Source organism: Protopterus annectens, chromosome 4.part0 (assembly GCF_019279795.1).
Source record: "Protopterus annectens isolate FY-2018-M chromosome 4.part0, PAN1.0, whole genome shotgun sequence".
Taxonomy (NCBI): Eukaryota; Metazoa; Chordata; order Ceratodontiformes; family Protopteridae; genus Protopterus; species Protopterus annectens.
Window position 1 is genome coordinate 1,841,652,114 of NC_056733.1, and position 13,494 is coordinate 1,841,665,607.

Here is a 13,494-nt window from a genome sequence, read left to right on the forward strand (position 1 = left end):
CAATGACTGGCTGTGCAAATTGTGATATTATATTTTATGTCAAAGCTGGATGGCATGCAATACTCACTATTTTTCATCTGTTCTGTTGTGTATAGCAGTAATTATATCCTGACCTGAAGCAATCTTTCTGTTAATGTAAAGCATAATTCTTTACTGTCCACAGCTTATGAAGACCACATTCAAATTCATGAGTTGGATATAGGGAGTATACACAGGCCTGAGCAGCACCAGAGGGACAGAGATATGTGTTATCGCTGCCCACCTTAATTTCTCCATAAATACTCCCAACATAATTTAAGCTTCAGGTTTTAATGTGTGTTCTTAGGCCTGTCAGGCATGATCATTTTTATGTCAGACTTCCCATAATGCATCTGCAAAGTAAGTGTAATACTGATTGACTTATTGTGAGTAACATTAATAAGTACAAACATTTAAGCTAAATATTGTCTTAGGAGTTATCAACAGGATTTTTTTTTGGATAACTTGAGTTTATGTGGTATTTGTTGACACAACCTAAATGAAAGCTATATCCCCCAGATTCACAAATCCTCCGTGTAAGACTTAATAAGTCTTACTCGGAGGCTGCAGTTGAATGGTATGACATCAGCGTGCCATGAATATGCATGAGGGCATGCTGATTCAACTGTAAGTCTTACACGGACCGTGTAAGAAAGCAGGGGGCATGTCCGACTGCTGAACAGTCTAAATGTACACGCCCCTGTAAGTGTTTTAAAACTAAACAAAACAAATACACAAGAGCGAGTCCGCTGAAATGTCCCTGCACCCAACACCACACTCCCTGATATTGTAAACCCCTATCACAGTTCTAAAACGCAAAACATTAAATTTATTTTTTTAAATCCCCAAAATAGCTGCCCGTATTTGCGCATGTGTGCCCATTGCTTAGCTAGAGTTAGCAATTCTGACATGGAAGAGCATAAGAAAGAATGTTAATGCAAATCATATTAAATCGCAATAGTGTAATGGTAGAGTGTTCGCACAAAGAAGAGGCATTCATGGTTCGAGTTCCACCACTCCCCTTCGTATTTATTTTTTAAATCAGTATATGAAATAATACCTGACAAATATGTTTAAACATTACTAAAAAGTAGTGAAATGGCCAATGTATCAGTGAACAAAATAAATATTTTAAAGGATCCTCATATAAAAATGCCTGCAGTTAAGTAGCGCTTCACCCAGCGCAATAGAGTTGCCCATAGTTTAATAACGCTTTACCTAGCACAATAGAGTTGCCCATAGTTTAATAGCACTTTACCTAGTGCAATAGAGCTGCCCATAGTTTAATAGCGCTTTACCCAGCACAATGTGTTTGCACGGACGTGTGCACCGCGCTAACCAGGGCACCGTAGGGCACCAAGAAACAACGTAGAGCAAAGTTGCTTAAATGCAGCCACACCCCTAGCCTGTCTGGATAGTATGAAAATAAAATGAATGACAAGGTTCGAACCCAGGACTCTGTGCATCAGAAGCAAAGTACCAAACCATTAAGCCATGACAACACAGGGGAAACAGCCACTATTAACATTCATATACTTACGAATGGTAGTTTAACCATTACTAAGCAGGTCTGCAATCAGCCGAGAATTTTACAAAATGGCCAATCACAAAAAAATGTGGGAAATGCAGCATATTTAAGCCCCACAGGCAGGAATACACGCCATAACTGATTGTAGCTCACATCTGCAGTTAGAATGTCTGGTGTCAGAGAGGGAACACGCTTCTGAGCGCAACGTTGGGGCATCGAGGAGTCCAAATACATGGTTTGGCTACTTGTCCACTATCATGAGTCAAGACTTCTGCAGGGCCAGTTCCAAGGGACAGAGTACAAGGCAGAGACTTGGAACCGGTTAGCTCGTGACCTCACCAGTGCCACAGGCGTTCCTTGGACTGGTGAGCAGGTCCGTCCCCACCATGCAGACCCGAAGATACGAAAGCAGGACCACCTGAACCAATGGATACAGGAGGCCCATGGGATGCGGGATGCCCCACAACTGAGTATGTAGCCATGGAATGCAGTATGTAAGAATTGATAATGGAGTATGTATAACGGATAGGTATGTCTCAATATCCCTTCATTTACTTTACAGCTGCAGGTGACCGTGCTACAAATCGGCAAGCCTATGCTGATAGGCTGCTAAGGCTGCACCACCAGGCAGGTTAGTGATTATTCTGCATGTATTGTTATATAAAATATGGGAGAGAGCATGAAAGAAAGTGTTGTAGTCCAGTAATACAGCCATAAAATTGCCTGAATAAGTCCTCTGCATGTACTGTCAGATAAAAACGTCAGAGAGGCATAAAAAGAGTGTAGTAACCCATTAAGAAAGGTAACGTATGTCTGGAATAATATCTCTGCAGGCACTGTCATATAAAATAAGTGAGTGAGCCTGAAAAAAGATTGTTCTAACCTATTAATAAAGGTATAATATGTCTTGAACATGTCTGCCATATACACCGTTAAAACAAATAAAGGAGTGAGCCTGTGGAAAAGTGTGTAATGTCATTAATAAAGGTCTAAAACCCAGAGTGTGTCTGTGTCACAGAGTCAGAAATGTTGTTGTACCCTTGCATTATACAAACAGTACTGTTCGAAATGGTGCTGGCAACCCAGAGTTGTGCAGTCCCACATAAAGTGGGTAATGGAAGTACTAGTAGCTGTGAAACATATATACAGTCCACAACAGTCAGTTACTGGCTGGCATGAATAAGTAAACCTGGCACATGTGTAGCATGTAATTTTTTCCCCAGAAATGTGAGTGTGTGTCAAGAAATGCAGGGTTCTGTACAAATCGAAGTGAAAATGTCATGTGAAAACATCCCAGATATGTAGATAAAGAAATATAAATGCAATCAAGAAATATGTAGCAGTAACATCTGCATCCCGGACAGTTAGTATGTCAGATATAGGTCAGGCATATATTGAACTAGCCAAACCCATTACACAACCTAATGTATGGTGGCAAGTGTAATAATACAGGTAGGGGATATACACTTGCAGTCACTAGGAATGTAGTGTAGACTAAAAGGTCATTATAAGATTTTAACCAAGGTTTTTTCTACACCCTACTGTATGTGCATAAACCATGCAATTCGACACCTCAATGGGTATGTGTAATCTTAAATATTTGTTGGGACATATGTCCTATTGTTCTATAAATATTTGCATTCACGTTGATGCATGTGCCCTGTTTAAACACCACAATCATGGTGGCCTGTTGCTACCAAACATCCCTGCATGCTGTTGGAATAACCACTGTGGTTCAATATATGCATGTGTTATTCTTGCTGTTCAACTGTTGTACCCTTGGTGTGTTGGGTTAATGGGAATATTATTGCATGCTGTTACAACTAATCTGGAATGCTGTGTTGCTTATGTTGTAATTAAACACACCTAATCACAGAACGTATGGGAAGGCCGGTCCCAGCGGACCCACCTGTCCCTCCTCAGCTGGCGAGTGCACCTGGCACCAGCAGGTCCGGTGCCCAGCCCGGGCTCCCCTCCTCCATTGGTCCTGTGCCACCTTCAGGTGGAAGCGCTGCAGGGGATGGGGCTCATCCCCCCGTACAAGCGTGGGCAGAGAAGGGCCACCTGTCACCCTTCGAAGGGTCCGGCTGTGGTGCGTAGGGAGATCCAGTGTTCAGTCACTGATCCCCTATGCCAGCTTGGGGCGAGAGTGGCGCATCTCATGGGTGAGCCTGCCCATCCTACGCAGCCCCCAGCACAACCACCCTCGGGGCTGTGAAGGTTCAGTGGCGACTGCCCATAGGTGGGGATCTCAGTTCCACTGTTACCATCTGTGGGCTCATGGGCTTGCGATTTTCAAACATCCGACCCCGTCAACTGTGTTCACCCACCCCATGTGCCATACTCTGCCCCTGTATGCGTCTTGTCTGTCTTGTCTGTTTACCTTCCCAACCTACCTCCCCGGACATACCTACTTCCTCTACCTCACTTCCCACTCTCACCTGAAAAAAAAAAAAGGGCAATCTGTACCCACAAAAAATTACGCCTCATACATAGCTGCCCATTTTGCACACATGTCCATTGGACAAACATGTAAGCTGATAATTAGAATTGGCAGTACAACATACTTTGTTGTCCTCACCCCTATCCCAGGGGTGGAAGGTGTCAAATTTCACTCCAAATTCATTGCATATGCACAGCTGTTGCTGTTAAAGAAATGTGCAGCTATGGACCTTCCCTACACCTGTCCTGCACATCCCGAGCATGTTTACCTACTGTCTGTCCCTCTTTGTGCCCCCTTTCTCACCACTTTCCTATCTCCCCATTTTCTTTTCTTTAAAGGAAATTAGTGGGGGGGGGGTTAGCGGGAGTAAGCACTTTTAAGCAGTAGTAAGCGGGATTAAGCGAGTGTGTGCATGTGTACACTTAGCTAAGCGTCGCTAAGCATCACTCAAACCCATGCAAACCCGCTTACAACTGCTTAATAGTGCCTTAGTCACTCTATGGCAGGGCCCTTGTTCTGCTGAGGAGCAAAAGAAAAAACCTCTGCCAGTCTCGAAGCCCAGACAATTACCCCCCCCAAAAAGGGGGGGGAAAAATTCATTAAAAATTTTGGGGGTTTTGGGGGAAAAAATGTATCCCCCCTTTTTTTCCCGTTTCCCAGGGGTTTTTATTTTTTCCCGGGCCCCCCCCCCTTTTTTTTCTGTTTTTTGGGGGGATTTTTTTGAATTTGGGGTTGGGGGTTTTTTAAAAAAAACCCTAACCCAAAACCCTTTTAAAACCCGTTCCTTTTTTTGCCCCCCCCCGGAAAAAAATTTCCCTTTTCCCCCCCCCCAAAAAAAAAAGGGGGTTTACCCAAAAATACCCCAACAAGGGCCCCTGAAAAAAATGTGGGGGAAAAGGGAAATTTTGGTTTAAAACCCTTTTTGGGTTTTCAAAATTTTATTTAAAAAATTTGGGGGAAAAGAAAGGGCAGAAATTTTCAAACCCCCAAAAAAAAAAAACCCCCGGCCCCGGTTTTAACAAAAAAAAAACCCCAAAAAAAAAAAAAAGGGGAAAAAACCCAAAATAAAAGGGGTTAAAAAAGGGGGGGTTTTGAAGTCCTAAATTTTAAATCAAAAAAATTTAAAGTGTTTTTAAACCCCCCTTTCGGGGGGGGCCCGCAATTTAAAAGGGGCCAATCCAAAAAGGGATTTTAAAAAAAGGGCCCGGAAAAAAAATTTTAAAAGGGGGAAAATGGGGGAAAAAGAAAAGGAAGAAAACCCCCCGGGGCCCCCCCCCAAAAAAAGGAAAACTTGAAAAAAAACCCCAAAAACCCCTTTTCCCAAAACCTAAAAAAAGGGAAATTGGTAAAAAACAATTTGGTTCCTTTTAAATTTGGGGTAATTCAACCCGGGCCTTTAACACGGGGGGGTTTTTAAAGGGAAATTTATTTTTAAAATTTTTAAAAGATGGGTTTAATTGTTAATAAATTAAAAAATTTTTAAAAAAATTTTAAAAATTTTAATTTTAAAAAAGGGGGGAAAAAAAACCCCATTTTCCCCCCGGGTTAAAAATTTAAAAAAAAAAAAAAACCCCCCCAGGCCCCAAAAGGGAAGGAAAAAAGGGGGAAAAAAGGGGGAACAAAACCCCTTTAAAAAAATCACAACGGGTTTTTTTGGGGGAAAACCCCAAAAAAGGTGGTTGTTTAAAGTTCCCCCTTTAAAATTTGGGGAAAATTCTTTAAAAAATTTAAAAAAAAATAAATTTAAAAATTTAAAAATTAAAAGGGAACCCAATTCCCAGGTAGGGGGGCCCAAGAGGGCTTGAAATTTAAGGTTTCCACCCCCTTCCCTTAACCCCAAAGGGGGCCCTTGGAAATTGGGGAAAGGGCCATGGGGGGTTTTTTTAAATTAAACCCCGGGGAAGGTTTTGTTTCCCGGCCCCTTTGGGTGAAAACCCCTGAAAAGTTGGGGTTTTTAAAAAACCCCCGGTTTGGGGGGCAAGAAAAAAAAGAGGGTTTTGGAAGATCTAAAAAAAAAAAATTATTTTTAAATATAAAAAATTAAAATGGAAAGGGGGGTGAAATTAAGGGTGAAAAAGGGGGGGAAAAAATTTTGGGAAATTAAACCTTCCATTTAAAACGACTTTTAAATTTTAAGAATAAACGGGGTTAAAAAGCCCCAAAGTTCCCTTTTGGAAAAAATCCCCAATTTTTGGGGGGATGTTAAAACATTTTATTAAAAAGGGTTAAATTAAACCCGGGGTTTTTGGGTTTTGAAACCCCGGGAAAGGGAAACCTCCCAAGGGAAAATGCCAAAGTGTTGGGAAAAAAAGAAAGGTAAGCTTGGGGAAAAGTGTTGTGAATTTCGATTTTTTTCCTAGGTGAAAACCCAAGGGGAAAAAAATTTGGGATTAGCCCAAAATTGTCCCTACCCAAAAAAAGGGGGTTTTTACAAAGGGAATCATAAGGGGGGTTTTGGGGCCCCTCCTTTTTTAAAACCTTAAAAGGGGAATTTTTCACGGGGAAACCCTTTTTGGGTTTTTAAAGGCCCAAAGGGGGGGAAAAGGGGGAAGGGGCCCGGGGTTTGGGAAAGGGTAACCTATTTGGGAAATAAACCCTAAGAAATGGTGTATTAGGGAAAGGTGAACTTGGTAAGGGTTTTAAAGGGGTTTTCAAATTTTTTATTTTTAAGGTGGCCACCACGAAAAGGGGAAAAAATTTGTTAAAACTTGAAGCGGGGGGTTTTTTTTCTCCGGAAGGGCCCCAAAAGGGTAAATTGGGATGTTATATTTGTGGTGTTTTAAAATGGGAGTGTTTGGGGTTTTTAAAAGCCGGGTTTTTAAAGGGCGGGAAAAAAAGGGGTGGTTTTGGGGAGGAGGGGAAAAAGGGTGGGGCCCCACATCCCATTTTTTAAGGGGGGCCCCCCCCCCCCTTAAGGGAAAAAACCCAATGTTAAAATGTATGGTTTTTTTTTTTAAAAAGGGCAGCCTATGGGGAAAAAGTTGAAATTTTAAAACCCCAAAAAAAGGATTTTTTTAAATCGGGTTTTTTAAATTGGGGCTTTTCCAAAAATTAAATTTGGGTTTGGGGTTTCCCCCCGGGTGGGGTGTTAAAAGGGTTTGGAAAAAAGGGGTGTTTAGGGAGGGGCCAAAGGGTTTTCCCCTAAACCAAAATTTTGTTTTAAAAAATTGAGTTATATGTGTAGTGTTCTGGGGTTTGGGGGGCCCCTTTTAAAAAATTATTTATATTTCCCCCCCCCAACCCCCTTTAGCAAACCCAAAGATCCATTGGGGCCCAACAAAATTTTCCCCCCCAAACCCCCCCAAAAGGAGGGGGGTCGGGGGTTGTTTTTTTAAAAATAAAAAACATTAGGAGGGCCCCATCCCCTCAAAACCCCGTGGGGGAAAAAACAGTCGGGGGGGGGGGCCCCTAAACCAAAGAGAGCCTTGGGAACCCCAAAAATTTGGCAGGGCAACACCCCCCAAACCCGGACAAATAAAAAATTTTTTTTTCCCTTTGTTTTTTTAAAAAATTTAATTTTTAAAATTTTTGTTTTTGGGGTGGGTTTGGGGTTTCAAACTTTAAAATCCAAAATTTGTGGGAATGTTTTTGGGGACCAACCTTTTTGGGGGGTTGAATTTCCCGGACCCCTTCAGGTTTGAAAGGGGGCCCCCCAAAATGAAAATCAATGTGTTAAAAAATTCTTAAAAAGGGGGGGCCACATCCCCACATTCCCCCCAATTTTGTTAAAAAATTTCCCCTAAAAAATTTTTGTGAAACCAAAAATGAAAAGGGGAATGTACTGCAGGGGAAAATATTGCCCCGGGCTTTTTTGGGGTACAAAACCCATGTTGGGGTTTTTTTTCCCCCTTTTAAAACCCTTTTCCTGCATTTCCCAAATTAAAAAAAAACTGCTCCTTTAAAAACCTTATTAGAAGCCCCAATTGCCTTTCCCTTGCAAATTTTGGAAGTTGGGCTTTTTGTACGACCCCACCATTAGGGGCCCGGGGGTGGGGGGGTTGGGGTTTTTTTTTTGTGGTTTTTTTTCGGGTGATTTTTTTGGGAAAAATGCCCTTTTCCCTTGAAAGGTTTGTGAAATTGCAGTTCCAATTAAAAAATTTTAAAAATACAAAAAATTTAAAGGGGTTTGTTTTTCCCCTTTATTGGGGGGTTTTGGAAAAATTTCATGATGTGGGGAAAAACCTGATTTCCCCCCCCAGTTTTTTAAGGGGGGTTTTTTTTTTGTTTTTTTGTTTTAAAAGGCTTGAAAACCTTTGGCATGCAAATGTGCCCGTCCTGACCTTAAAAGGGGATTGGGGGGAAAAAAGGGGTTCCTGCCCCGGGCCCTGAGGGGGTCCCCAAGGGGAAAAACTTTTTCCACTTTTGGGAACAGATTTAAAAGGAACCCAACAGGGGGGGGGCCCCAATCCCTCACATAAAACCCCAAACTTGGGGGCCCCCCGGGTCCCGGGCCTTTTAAAAACCCCTTTGTTGGTTTGAGGGGTTTGGGGGGGGGGTTTTGGGGGGGTTTTGGGGTCAAAGGTGGATTTTCTGGGGTTTTTTTTCCCCGGGCTTCCATTGGGGTCACCCCGGGAGGCGCCCCAAGGGAAAGGGCCGCCCTTCCCCTTTTAAAAGCAAAGGGGGACCCTCCCCTAAGGGAGTACCATTGGGGGGGGTTTTTTGGGTTGCCTGGCCGGCTGGGGCGTAAACCCCTATCCCAACGTTTCACCCCTAACCCCCCCATTCCAAATTGGGGCCCGCCCCCCCAACCCCAACCCATCAAAACCCAAAAACCCAAAAAAAACACAAACTTTTGGGGGAAGGGGGTTTTAAACCCAAAACCCCGGAAATGGGGGCCACCCGCAAAAGGGATAAGGGGGCCATTTTTTGCCCCCTTAAGGGGGGCCCATAAAGGGGCAAAATAACTTTTTAAAAAACATAAAACCGGGCCCCCCCAAAAAACCAACCCAAAAACCCCAAAACCCCCCCGGGGGGTCAGGGCCCCCCTTTTAAAACCCTCATTGAATTTGTGACTTTTAAAAATTTAAAAAATTTTTTTTTTGGGAAAGTAATTTAAATTGGCCCCCCTGCAAAAGTAAAAGGGTATTTTTGGGCCCGGCATTTCTCGGGTTTTAAAATTAAGGGGACTGGGGGGGAATGCCCTTACGGGGAATTTAATTTCCTTTGGAGGGAACCCAACAAAAAAAACAAAAAAAAAACCCAAAAAAAACCCTCATTGGTTGGGCAATGGGGTCGGGAAAAAACATTTAAATTTTTGGGGCCCCCCCTTCTTTACATTGATAACGGGGAAATTTTATGAAGGGTGTTTGGGTTTGTGATTGCAAAAAAGGGTATAAAATTTTTGGGAAAACCAAAGGTTATGCCCATTGATACTTTTAATTTTAACATTTCCCCCAAGCCAAAAACTCCTTTTTTGGGGCCAAATTTGAAAATGGGGCTTGTTTGGTTAAAAATACCGGGGTTTTGTCCCTTTTAAAAATTTTCCCCCTTGCTTTCCCGGGGGGTTTTCCCCTTTTCCCTTTTTAAAAAATTTGTTTTTAAATGCTGATTACCCGAAACCCTAAAAATTCAATTTTTTAAAGGGGTTTTTTGGGAAAATTTGTTTTTTTTGCAGTTGGTTAAAAATTTCCTTCCTTAAAAATTTGTTGGGGCCCCTTTTTAAAATAACAGGGGGTTTTTTTATATAAAACCTTTTAAAAACCCTTTGCCCATTTGTGGAAATTTTTTTGGCCCCCCCCTCTAATGAAAATTTTTTTTGGGGGGCCCAACCCCCGGGGGGGTATTTTTTCCCGGGTATTAAAGGCCCTTTTTTAAAAGGAAACCCTTAAAATTTTCCCCATTAAAACACCCCCCCAAAACCAAAATTGGGGGGTCCAGAACAATTTTAAAAAAAAATTTATTTTAAAGTTTTAAAAATTTCATTTTTTTGGGGTTTTTTCCCCAAATTGGGGGCCGATAAAACCCCAATTTTTTAATTTAAAACTTTTTTCCCCAGGGGAAACTTTCCCCCCCCGGTTTTTTACTTTTTAAATTTGCTTTGTTCGGTCCCAAAACTACCCCCCCAAATATTTTGGTTTATAAACCCCCCCAAATTTAAGGAAAAAATTTTTGGGAAAAATTTTTTTGGGGGCCCGTAAAATTGCAAGGTTTTTGGGCCTTTTAAAAATTGCCCCCCAAAAAAAAACCCCCCCCTTTTGGTTTTAAAAACCCTTCTTGGGTTTTAAAACCTATTGAATTTGGGTTTCTTTAATTTGTTGTTCGGGGTTTTTTTTTAAATTTTTTAAAAAAATTTTAAGTTTGGGGGGTCCCTTTTTTGTTTTCCCTTCCCAAGGTTTTTTTAAACCCCTAGTTTTCGGTTAAACCCCATTTTGTAAATTTGGGCCCCTTACCCAAAAAGGGGGGGTTTTTGTTTTTGGGAAATTTGGGGAGTAAATGTTAAAATTTTTTTTTTTCCCTTTTAAAAAACCTTTCCCTGGGGGGTTTTTCCCTATTTTTTTCATTTAAATTTTTTGTGGGCAATTTTTTTTGTATGGGTTTTCGGGGGTTTTTGGCCGATTTAGGGGAAAATTTTGGGGGGTTTTTAAAATTTTTTTTTGCAAACCATTTTTTTGGTTTTAAATTTTTAAAAACCCCCAAGGGGCCTTTTTTTAATTTTACACTTTTAAAAAAAATTTTTTGGGGAGTTTTTTTTTGAAAGCCTTTTGGGTTTTTGTTTCGAGGTTTATGGGTTTGCAAGGGGTTTGCCCAAAAAAACCCCCCCTTTTTTTTTTGGGCCCAATTTTCTTTGGGCTGAATCCGGCTTTTTCCCATTTTACAACCCAAAAATTTTCACAACCCTTTCCAAAACCCTTAACACTCCTTTTGGTTTAAAATTTACCAAAAACTTTGGGGGGGGTTTTTTCTTTACCAAAAAAAATTTTTAAAATGTCCATTTTTTTTGGGGAAACCCCTCCCCTTAAAATAAGGGGGAAAATTTTTAAAAGGGAAAAAGGGGTCCGGTTTGCTTCAGGGGGAAATCCCCACCCCACATTTTTAAAAACCCCCCTAGGACGAAAAACCTTTCAAACCCTTTTTTTTTAAACAAAAAAAAAAAAAACCTTTTACCCCCCTCCCTTTTTTTACATTCATTCCCAATTATGCCCAAAAAAAACCCTTTTGTTAGGGTTTTTTTTTATTAAAACCAGGGGGGGGAAATTCCTTTTTTAAAGGGGGGAAAACTTGACTGGAAAAGCCCGCCCCAATCCCCTTTTTTATGGGGGGGGGGAACCCCAAACCCCTTCCCTTAAATAAACAAAAAAACCCTTTCCCCCGTTGTCTAAATTCCCAAGAACCCCAGAAAAATAAAATTCTCATCCCCATTTTGGGCCCCAAGAAGGGCCCTCCCCGGGTTTTAAAACCACCTTTTTTTAAAGGGCACGGGGAAATTCCTTTAAAAAACCCGGGGTTTTTTTCCCCCAAAAAAACCAAAACCCTAAAAATCCCCAGGTTCCCAACCAAACCCCACCCCCGGGCCCAGCGGACAGGCCCAACGATACCCATGCCACCAGTTTGGTCCTGTGCCACCTTCAGGTGGAGGCGCTGCAGGGGATGGGGCTCATCCCCCGGCCTGGCGTGGGCAGAGAAGGCCACCTGTCACCCTTCGAGAGGGTCGGCTGTGGTGCGTGGGGAGATCCAGTGTTCAGTCACTGATCCCTATGCCAGCTTAGAAGCGGTGGCGCATCTGGCCGGGTGAACCTGCCATCCCTCGCAGCCCCCAGCACAACCACCCTCGGAGGCTGCTTGAAGGTTCAAGTGGCGACTGCCCATAGGTGGGGATCTCAGTTCCACTGTTACCATCTGTGGGCTCATGGGCTTGCGATTTTCAAACATCCGACCCCGTCAACTGTGTTCACCCACCCCATGTGCCATACTCTGCCCCTGTATGCGTCTTGTCTGTCTTGTCTGTTTACCTTCCCAACCTACCTCCCCGGACATACCTACTTCCTCTACCTCACTTCCCACTCTCACCTGAAAAAAAAAAAAAAAAAAAAGGGCAATCTGTACCCACAAAAAATTACACCTCATACATAGCTGCCCATTTTGCACACATGTCCATTGGACAAACATGTAAGCTGATAATTAGAATTGGCAGTACAACATACTTTGTTGTCCTCACCCCTCTCCCAGGGGTGGAAGGTGTCAAATTTCACTCCAAATTCATTGCATATGCACAGCTGTTGCTGTTAAAGAAATGTGCAGCTATGGACCTTCCCTACACCTGTCCTGCACATCCCGAGCATGTTTACCTACTGTCTGTCCCTCTTTGTGCCCCCTTTCTCACCACTTTCCTATCTCCCCATTTTCTTTTCTTTAAAGGAAATTAGTGGGGGGGGGGTTAGCGGGAGTAAGCACTTTTAAGCAGTAGTAAGCGGGATTAAGCGAGTGTGTGCATGTGTACACTTAGCTAAGCGTCGCTAAGCATCACTCAAACCCATGCAAACCCGCTTACAACTGCTTAATAGTGCCTTAGTCACTCTATGGCAGGGCCCTTGTTCTGCTGAGGAGCAAAAGAAAAAACCTCTGCCAGTCTCGAACCCCAGACAATTAACACAACAGTCTACATGAATTACCACTAAGTCACAGCAGATACACAAATAGCTTGGTTCTGAAATAAATATATCATGCATTACAATGAGGGAATGTAAATGGAAATTAGGAATGGTATAACACAAATCCTTTTCTGCGGGTCTTTACCAGCAGTGGTTGTGGAATTGCATGACATGACTGTGAAAGGAGAACCAGCCATCTTAGCAGGGAATAATGTTACAGTAGCACCTTACAAACCACACACTGAGATGTGTGTACTGCAAGCAGCAACATTCAGGTTTGAGTACAACATGCATATAACTGGCTACAACCCTAGCATCAGATAAGAGACATATACCAACCTTCAGATTGACACAACGGTGTCCAAAGCAAACAAGCATGGGCCCCACCTTGGAAATCTGAAAGGGCTACGCCTACCTAACCTATAATTTTATAGCAGTGGGCTGCAATCAAAGTGAGTAATGCAATCACCAAACAGCAGGCTGCATGCAATTACTGAATGGTGGGCAGCAATTAGTGCAGAGGCTGTCACATGCACAAGTGCAGATACCTAGAAAAGCAGGCTGTACCTGCAGTCCACACATGCAATTATATCATTGCAAGTGCTGTGAGATAGATAGTGAGAGAGAGAGAGAGAGAGACGGACACAGACACAACTGAGACAGAGACAGAGACAGAGACAGAACAGAACAGAGTAAGAAACAGAGACAGAACGTTGAATGGAGGGCAAAAACCAAAAAAAAAACCACCAATAAAAAAAAACTACAAAACCGTAACACACAGAGCAGGGAAATACTAAGGTAAGGTATGTAACTCACATGTATGTGTTGGCATGTTGTAGATGTTCCTGAAGAGTACTCTACACACTGCAAATCATCCATGTGTGGCAGCAGTATGTATCTATCTGTATCTGCATATG